Genomic DNA, 6,804 nt, shown 5'->3' with positions numbered 1-6,804 from the left:
CAGTTACGCCCTTAAACCAACCAAGCTAAACACCTCCAAAACATTAGGATCCTTTAGAGGTTGTAATACGTGTAAGGCCTGTACCACAAGCCTGTTATCTAGAACAAATTATTTTTGCAGTTTTAGTACAGGAGAAAAGTTTAACATCAAGATAGATATTGGTTGCCACACGGACTATGTCGTTTATTTACTGCAGTGTCCGTGTGGCAAACAGTATGTGGGCCGTACGAAAAGGATTCTCAAAATAAGACTAATGGAACATCTTAATAACATAAAAAAGAAACTTGAGACCCACTCTGTACCTATTCATTGCAATGCCTGTCCCCACTTTTCTTTTTCTAAATTTAAGTGTGTGGGAATTGAGAGAGTATTGCCCTATTGGAGGGGAGGAGATAGACTTAAGAAATTATCACAACTTGAAACCTTCTGGATACATAAACTTCAGACCCTTCATCCTAAGGGACTTAATCATGATATTGATCTTATATGCTTCCTTGATTAATACAATTCTCTTCCGTTGGTGACCCCACGGTGGTGCCCTTATGGGAAGGATTTCCCTTCCCTTTCCCTTTTTTTCCCCCTCTTTTTTCCCCTTTCTTCTTTTTTATGTTCCTCTCCTTTATGACAAAGGTTAGGAAATTTGTAATATGTGAGATAAATTCACATCATTTAAATATAGGGAACAGTTCCATTAAAGATATTTAACCAATGGATATCATTAGGATCACTAAGATACATTATACACAGGAATTTATTTTATAGATGTTATGACCCATCTTTTCACAATATATGTACTACACGAATATACAAAAGTACAAAATAAATAAATCTACATAATACTGGTTTACACTCATAATGAATTTATCAACAAGGTTTATATTACAAAATAAGTACAAAATAAATAAATCTACATAATACTGGTTTACACTCATAATGAATTTATCAACAAGGTTTATATTAAGGTGTTGCTACTGATAATTGTCTCAAATATTGTATATGCACTTGCTGGTTGTCTATAAGTATGACACCTTCAATTATTACTATAAGTTTAGAACTTATACATAATATGATCATTTAAGCTATAAGATGTCCCACCAAACATATTGATTGAATCTAATATCAAAATGCCACTTAAAAGATTTCTCAGTATTGATAACACATATGTAATCCAGTTATTTTTTGGATAAAGAGTTTAATTGTGATCTCTTTATATTTAATTGTAACAGCAGAATATTAAGTAAACACTGATTGGTTTTAGGGGTTCTTTTTGTTTTATGGATCTAAGTATTTGGACTGTAATTATCTTTCATTACTAGGAAGGTATTTGTCATAATATGTTTGATTTTCCATTAACATTTGAACCGCTATACCCTGGGCGACCTCTAGGTGGCAATATGTTTAATCCCTTTCCATCTTTGAGTTGGAACGCACAGGGCAATGGAACGCGGAAGTGCAAATGGAATACTACTTCCGGTTTCCGGTTTCGTCGTTTGGCGCCAAAATTGAACATCGGAACACCTTCTCTACACCTGAACAGGTTTGATGAACGCTCTGCAACTGAACAGGATCTACAATCAATGGTAACTCCCACCGGATCCACCAATGAACTATAGGCTTAGCCTATTTATAGAGACTCATGGGGGGGATAGCATTGTATGCATTTGTGTATGTATTGATTGATTTTATTTGAATTTTGGTCCCTGAGGAAGTTCCTTTGCACAGGAACGAAACGCGTAGGACCTTCCCTTTGCTTTTACTTTTTATTGAATGCGGCTATCATCTGTAGCCTTTTTTTCTACAATAAATCTGCATATCTATTTTACCTACCTCTACTGAAGTCTCAGTCCATTTTTTGGTCCGCTTGGAGTTCCAGTGGAAAGTGGAGACACTCAGCCGCCCAATTTATCGGAGCAGGCACCTGTTCAGGCGCATTATTCACTTTGATCTCGTGAGTGCATTATTATATTGGCGCATTATTTTGTGTTTTACTGTATCACACTATGTATCTTTTTCTGTTCCTGTTTTAGATTATATACAGCCGTATCTCATTTCTCTTCCGTGCCTATGTATATGTTGTAAAAGGTCGGGAACTGGGCCACGACCTTGAGAGGCTGTTTTTGACTTTATCAGATAAGTATAAGTATATTTAGATACCATTGTTACTCACTCTAAGGTATCATACATACATATATACTGTTTGTATTTCTGCCTATAATTGAAATGTGCCTTAAAAATACTGAAATCCTTTTTAAAGACACAAGTGAAAAACTGCTGAGGGAAAGGAAAAGCATTGGTTTTTCATGGTTGGGAAGAGTGAATATTATTAAGTCATATATTCTCCCCAAATGGTCTTACGTTTTTATGTCTATCTATGTCTATAACTAAACTGAAACAAGTACATAACCTTTTTATGAATTATATATATGGGGCTCAAAGAAGCCTAGACTCTCTGCTTAACACCTAATGAGGAAAATGAAGAAAGGGGGCCAAATAGTATCAGATATTACAAAGCAAGTAGGATTTTTCATTTAAGAAGATGGCAGGCCTTCAATGCAGCCAACAAACCATGGTATAAGGTTGAGTCGTCTATATTAAGGGTTAGCGTACTATCTCCCTTGATTTGGCTAGATGAGGGAGCAAGTACTATGTACTAATTATCTCTTGAAAGTACATATCTAAAGAAACTATGTTTTGACTGGTTAAGTATAGAAAGAAGAATAGGATATTGGACAAAATTGCTAAAGGCAGCCCTGTCACAACTATGCAATGTAATACATCAGATTTAAATTTAAAAAAATTGGATTGGAGCGGGTATTCTGACTATTTTGGATATTATACTTGCTAATAAGATAAAACCTTTTACACAACTGCAGCAGTCATATAATATTTCTCCCAAAGAGATTTTCAACTATCTAAGAGTTAAAAATGATATAGGCATTCTTATCTTAAATGATGACCATGATATACTAAATAAAAAATTTAATAAGCTCTTTGAGAGGGATTTTAAATCTAACACCATCTCTTTCTGCTATGAAATATTGAGAACAAACGATAAAGATCAAAAATCCAAAGCTTGGAACAATTGGGATAAAGGTTTCCAAATCCCTGTACATATTGATCAGTCAATTTATATCAGTTAAAAAAACTTTACATTGCCTGAATCTTATCGAACTTCATTATAAAATATTACACTAGTGGCATCTTGTCCCCAAAGCAATGAATAAAAAAAGATCCAGCAGTCTCCCTACTTTGTTGGAGGTGTAAGCATAGTACGGCTAGCTCTAAACATATCTGGTGGGACCACCACCTGTTGAATTCAATATGGGGTAGGGCAATAAATGAAATAAACAAGCTAGTGGAATATGAATTGGGAAATGATTGTCAGGTTGTTATGTTTTATTTTAATCTGTAAGGTATAGTGACTCAAAAAATGTACTTATTAATTCAATTGACAATGGCAGCCAAGGTCGCTGTCTCTAGATTCTGGCTAAAACAAGAAATTCCATCCTGGACTTATATCAATACTCGATGGAGAAGGGAATATACTATGAAAAACATGAATTGTATAATAAAAGATGAAGGAAGACCTTGGCTGGGTACATTAATAACAAACTGACTTGTCATATTTACGTTACTGAACTGTTTTTTAAAATATATAACTGAAACGTCATAATCCGGTTTTACATATAAATGTATACATTTATTTTTTTCACTCTCCCTAACTGACCAGTGACCCCCATCTGTCTGCTTTGTCTTGTGTGTCTTTTCATGACTGCAGGGGATATTGACTTAAAGTAATTTAATGAAATTACAATTGTTTGACTTGTATAACAACTCAATGAGATTCGTATGTAACTTTGATGTCAAATAGTAAACCCTGTAGCCATGTATTGTTTGTCTTTGTATAAATAAAAAATGCAATAAATAATAAATCAAATAAAAAGATACATGAAAATGGATATAGTGTAATACTGTCAATTTATTAAAAGCCAGAAATCCCTTTCCCTTATGAAACTCTTGCACAATATCAGTGTGATTATTGTCTCCAAAAACCACAGAAAAAGCATGCAGTACAGCAAAATACATAAAACAGCAGTGCTCCGCCGGTCCACTCCGATGCACCAGTCTCCTAAATAGTAACCAGGCTCGGTTACAACCGCTGTAGCCACACACCGCTAAATGTCTTGGACGACCGCTTTAGCCACACACCGCTAAATGTCTTTTACTTGCTAGCATGCACATAAACCACTACCTGTGGGCTTTGCCAAGATAAAGAGCGCTATCATATATATAAAGTGATAATCACTATATATCTTGCCGGGCCCATCGGGTAGCCCGGGATTCATACAGCTGTACCCCTAAATGGCAGTCCCGCCACTGATGGCGGTTCTGCTTTCAAGGAGAAAAACTACAACCAGTCGCTGTAAGTTTAGAATGCACAATTTATTTTTGTATTTGACAAAACAGAATAACCTAAAACCATCCAAAAATGTGGTCCACCTAAACACGTCTTATTACACATAACCAATATCTTAAATACTACATTTCCTATTTTTGAAGAGATACGAGGGAGGGGTTTGAAAATTAAAACAAAATAATCCATTATTAAATGTAATTGGAGAACACAGATGAAAACCAAGTGAGGTGTTTTAGATATACACCAATGAAAAATGTGTGCATGAATCGGGTATATCTACGAAAGTCTTTTATTTTTTTTATTTTTTGTACTTGGGAAGTGGAGTGTCCCTTTAAAGGGATTCTATAGTGTAAGGAATACAAATTTGTAGCTGAAGTGTCATTGGTGCCTATAGTTATTCTTAAATTAGGAATCTTTTCTGGAATTTTATAAGAACTCTACTGATTTCAAAATAAACAGAAGATAGCCCGAACTACATAAATTAAACTGATTTATGAATTCTCCTTCCCTGTATTAATGTGGATATTGATAAACTCTTGATCCTTGATAGAATTGTTATCCCTGCTCTTGCAATATTTGAAACTGCCACGTGGTGTCTCTCCAATACCATCCTTGGTATAATTAGTTTTTTGAAAGGAGAAGGAAAAAGAAAACAAAAGTGTATAAAGACTCCATAATGGTAACTTATCAAACGTAGTCAGCAAAAACTAAGCAGAGATGAATTTAAAGGTGGAAAGTCAAAAAATAAACTCGAACATTGTAATGACAGGTCAGAATTTCTCACTCTTAAATCCCAAAAAAAAAAAAAAAAAAAAAAAAGGACTGGACTGTTAGGATTTACTGCATAAATTAAGCAGAAATGATCAAAATGCTGATAACTTTCAGAATTAACAGTTTACCCTTCAGTAGGTGAAATGCACTAAGACCACCTCTCAATGATACAATGATACATACTGGATTCTTTGGACAATTTCTCAGAAAAGATGTTATCTTTATCAGACTCTTTATGTTCAGATGCTTCATCTGATATCACTGGCGGACTTACCACGGTAGCAGCTGCAATCGGACCCAGCACTCCAGGTGGCCTGGACGCCTTTTGGACCTCTGCAACTGGGGTGCCCACCGGCAATGTGGTGCAGGCCCCGGCCGGCGCGGTACAACCGCCGGGGCCATGCATTCAGGGGCCCATCGCGTGGCTGATGCTGTTATGGCCGCCCAATGGCAAAGTATTTCCAGGGGCCCAGTTAGCGCTGCGGCGCTTTAACAGCGTGACCGGGTTCCCTGTGATGAGGTCAAAGCGCTGGGAGGAAGTGACTGCCCCAGTCACATCCTCCCAGCAATCACCAAGAGCCATGCGGGAGGAGAAGGATAGAAGGGAGTCAGAGTGGGAACTCCCATCAGTCTGAGCCAGTCACTGGACCCCATGGAAGTCACCCTTCTGCACCTAAAAGGTAGGAAACTGGAGGGTGACTACACTATTTTGCATGTGTGTGTGTTTGTGTATGTGTGTCTGTAGTATGTGTGTGTGTTTGTGTATCTGTGCCTGTATCTGTCTCTGTATGTATGTTTTTGTCTCTATATGTATGTGTGTCTCTGTATGTATGCATGTGTGTATCTGTATGTATGTATATGTTTGTGTGTCTGTATGTATGTGTGTGTCTGTATCTATATATGTGTATCTGCATGTGTGTCTGTATGTGTATCTGTATGTCTGCATAACTGTATGCCAGTGTGTGCCCTATGTATCTGAATGTGTGTCACTGTTTGTATCTGTATGAGTGTCCTTCTGTGTATCTGAATGTTTGTCCTCAAGTGTCTGTGTATCTGCCTGTGTGTCTATATGTGTATCTGTCTGTATGTGTGTATGTGTATCTGCATGTGTGTCAGTGTAAGTCTGTGTGTCTGTATTTGTGTCAGTGTTTGTATCTGTAGGAGTGTCATTCTGTGTATCTCAATGTGTGTCATTCTGTGTGTCTGTGTATCTGCATGTGTGTCTGTGTGTATATATGTGTCTGAGTGTCTGCGTGTTAGTTTGTGTGTCTCTGTATTTGCATGTGTGTCAGTGTGTGTATCTGTGTGCCTGTATCAGTGTGTGTCTGTGCATCAGCATGTGTGTCCATGTGTGTATATGTGTTATATGGTGTGTAATTACTACTGTGTTTTATCAGCTATCGATGTACAGAGGCTGGCAATAAACACCATTGCTAACTTAATATTCCCTACACACTTTGTATATAATCAGCACAAATTGTGGGATTTCTATCAGACTGCTATTTTTACTTGTGTAAGATATTCACAAGCATTATTAGCCTATGCAGAATTACCACTAAATATATGCGGACCTTTCATATTGATACTATACTGACAAACTATGTATCAATTATAAC

Source organism: Pelobates fuscus, chromosome 11 (genome assembly GCF_036172605.1).
Source record: "Pelobates fuscus isolate aPelFus1 chromosome 11, aPelFus1.pri, whole genome shotgun sequence".
Taxonomy (NCBI): Eukaryota; Metazoa; Chordata; class Amphibia; order Anura; family Pelobatidae; genus Pelobates; species Pelobates fuscus.
The sequence above is the reverse complement of the archived record's forward strand: the minus strand, read 5'-3'. Positions refer to the sequence as shown.